Source organism: Lacerta agilis, chromosome 10, assembly GCF_009819535.1.
Source record: "Lacerta agilis isolate rLacAgi1 chromosome 10, rLacAgi1.pri, whole genome shotgun sequence".
Taxonomy (NCBI): Eukaryota; Metazoa; Chordata; class Lepidosauria; order Squamata; family Lacertidae; genus Lacerta; species Lacerta agilis.
The window spans coordinates 33,024,351-33,027,791 of NC_046321.1; the positions used below are offsets into that span (position 1 = coordinate 33,024,351).

Sequence of the window (3,441 nt, forward strand, 5' to 3'; positions counted from 1 at the left end):
TTTTTCTCTGCATAAATTTGTATCTGAAGTAGTCACATAAAGGATTGCAGAAGTTACTTCGATAGCAAAAAAAATGCACCGTGTGGTTTTTCTAGTTACAGAAGGAGATACTGCATGCATCCTTACTTCTGAAGTTAAACTGCTTGTGAAAGTAGACCATTCACAAGTGCAGTTCCTTATAGGGTTACTTACAGGGCTGGCCCACCCATCAGGCAAGATGAGGTCTGCACAAATAAATGCAAGTGTCACTTTTCCATTCACAAAGAGCAGCAGCTACAAGAGCTGGGGTGTATGCATGGAATGCTCATACAGGCACCTGGCTACATTCACCACTTAAACAATAGCAGCATCTAGCACAAGAAGCACTTTCTATATTACAGGTGTTTGGCAGTTACAAGGAAATATATTTTTTTTAAAAAAAGAAAAAACCTTTGACCCCGACGTGATTCGAACACGCAGCCTTCTGATCTGGAGTCAGACGCGCTACCGTTGCGCCACGAGGTCCTGGTGGTTTGTGGCAGGCAGGGCTGCAGAACTCGCTGAGCACAACAGCTGAAAGATAGCCGATTCAAAAATATACAGCGGTTGGGAAAGAAAGCGGGCGGGGGAGCGCGGGAAACGTAAGAGTCTGGCAGGTGAAAAAGAGATATTTCGATCTAAAGCTAATAATTGCACTTGAATCTCTGCTAAGCGACTGCTGGTTCCCCAGGCGGGGAAAGCTCCAGTCTTCTGAGAGTGTGAGGGAGCGTGAGTTTGAGGGCAGGGGCGAAGCCAGCATTTTTGTGGAGCGGGGGAAGACCTTTGAGGGGGGGCGGTAGAGAAGCTCAGTTTGTTATGTATTGAATTTAATTGATTTTTTGAGGGGGGCAGCTGCCCCTTCCTGTCCCCCGTTGCCTACGTCCATGGGGCCGCTGTCCCCCATCAAGTAAATAAATAACCCCTCCCCACACAGAATGCCTCCCCCCGCAAATAAATCCTGGCCACGCCCCTGGTTGTGGGGCTGCCCCTGACAGGAGTTCATGTCAATACAGTATCCCCTCATTGCAACGTACTTTCCCGTCTTGTTCTTTTGCCTCCTTTCTCCCCTCCGCCGTCATCTCCCACCCCGATACTCCCTCATAGCCAAGCCTTTCTCCCCTCCTATATCCACGTTTATCAAGGTCAACTAAAATGTCACAAATCCTGTATGGAAGAAAGCTTTCGAGTTTTCTCTAACTTGGCTCTTATGGGCCGACGCAGCTCCCTTTTCTTTCCCGGGACCTCTTATCTCTTCGCGACGCGATACGGTGAACGTCATGATATAACTGCAGCTACATGAAGTCTAAAGAAGACAGCTTTCCAAGCAGCTCCTCGTTAGTATAGTGGTAAGTATCCCCGCCTGTCACGCGGGAGACCGGGGTTCGATTCCCCGACGGGGAGAGGCAATAATGTTTTGGTGTTTTTTTTGCTTTGATGTTTGCTTTAACAAATAATACAAATGCTAAAGAGCTGGACTAGATTTCTTTTAAAAATAAAATAAAAGAAGAATCCAATTAAAAGGGCGGGAGAAGTCTATGCCATATCCCAAAGAGGAAACTGAATTGTGGTCTCTGACTTGACAGGCAGAGATAGAAACCGCTATTATGCTGTTTTACTGTTCATTTTCTGAATATTTTGAGCCATATTTTGGTGTAAATTTTGTGGGGAAGTGGCATAGAATTGATCCTAATGAACGTTTATGAGGAAACCCAACAATCAAGCGTGTTTTATCACGCAAATATGTTGGGTAGTCCTGGCACTGATGCTCGTTAGTAAGAATAACAAAGTGAAGCATCAAAGTTAAATGCTCCCTCATTACTTCTTCTCCTTCCCCATCAGGAATAAGTTTCCAAGACTCTTCCTAGGTAAAGGTAAAGGGACCCCTGACCATTAGGTCCAGTCGTGTCCGACTCTGGGGTTGCGGCGCTCATCTCGCGTTAATGGCTGAGGGGGCCAGCTTCTGGGTCATGCGGCCAGCATGACAAAGTGCTTCTGGTGAACCAGAGCAGTGCATGGAAATGCCGTTTACCTTCCCACCAGAGTGGTACCTATTTATCTACTTGCACTTTGACATGCTTTCGAACTGCTAGGTGGGCAGGAGCTGGGACCGACCCCGTCGCGGGGATTCAAACAGCCAACCTTCTGATCAGCAAGCCCTAGGCTCTGTGGTTTAACCCACACACCCTGCATCCCTCTTCCTAGAAACCCCAAATAATTGGAGGCTGTAACACAAGACCTCGATTGCTGGGTGGAGCTTGCCTTCTTAAAGTTTCATAACAAAAAAGCAACTACTGTATTTATTCCTCAGGAAGAACATCTACATCTCTGGTTATTGTGAGAAACAAACCAGCAATTGCAGCAAACACTCTTAAAATTTTACCCCGCTTCTCGTCAATTTCTGTTCATTCTATCTGCTCCACTACATCAATCAACAGATCTGTTTTGCTATTTCTATTTAAAAGTAAAGGTAAAGGTAAAGGGACCCCTGACCATCAGGTCCAGTTGTGTCCGACTCTGGGGTTGCGGCGCTCATCTCGCTCTATAGGTCGAGGGAGCCGGCGTTTGTCTGCAGACAGCTATCGGGTCATGTGGCCAGCATGACAAAGCCGCTTCTGGTGAACCAGAGCAGCGCACGGAAACGCCGTTTACCTTCCCACTGGAGCGGTCCCTATTTATCTACTTGCACTTTGACGTGCTTTCTAACTGCTAGGTGGGCAGGAGCTGGGACTGAGCAACGGGAGCTCACCCCGTGGCAGGGATTTGAACCGCCGACCTTCATTGACCAAAAAAAGTGCTTATATTATTTATAGAAGCCGGCATGGGGTAAGGAAGCAAAACTTCAACCCTAATCCTATTTACCCGTGAGTAAACCTTATTTAGTTCAGTGGGGCTTATTTCTGAGTCAACATGGATAGGATTCACTGTGTCTGCTTGAACCTATCCCAAGCTGTTGTACAGAAACCCTAAATGTAACATTTCTGTCTACACGTCTGTGCTTTTTAACCTCACTGCTCTGTGCACAGCCTATGTAAGCCACCCATAGGCAACTTAAACATGTATAAATTGTGACGACACATTGCAAAGAATGATCCAATGCTAATGCTACAGTAATAGCACCTGCTCCAGGGAGAGAACAGTTTGAGTTTCAACATTGTTGTTGAGGTCAAAAGGGCTTGAGACCTAAATACTTTATTATTATCAGGGCTGGATTTACGTTTGATGAGGCCCTAAGCTACTGAATGTAATTGGGCCCTTTATATGTCCAGCTGTCCTTTGTCAACAACAAATTGTTGCTTTTTTGTTGATTATATACTATATGGTAATTTATGGACCTAATAGGTACCTAAAGCCATTTGCCACTGTTGCTGTATGTATGTTTTATTTTATTTGTTTTTTACAACCAGGTTTTTTCCCTTTAAAAAT

The 3,441-nt window shown here is 45.6% G+C and overlaps 2 non-coding genes across 2 annotated transcripts; one reads left to right on the forward strand and one right to left on the reverse strand.

The window, feature by feature from the left end:
• Positions 1-432: 432 nt before the first annotated feature.
• On the reverse strand, positions 433-504 carry TRNAW-CCA. Its single transcript has one exon. It is a non-coding gene; the product is annotated as a tRNA-Trp (tRNA).
• Positions 505-1,347: 843 nt separating this feature from the next.
• On the forward strand, positions 1,348-1,419 carry TRNAD-GUC. The gene has a single exon. It is a non-coding gene; the product is annotated as a tRNA-Asp (tRNA).
• The last annotated feature ends 2,022 nt before the right edge of the window (positions 1,420-3,441 follow it).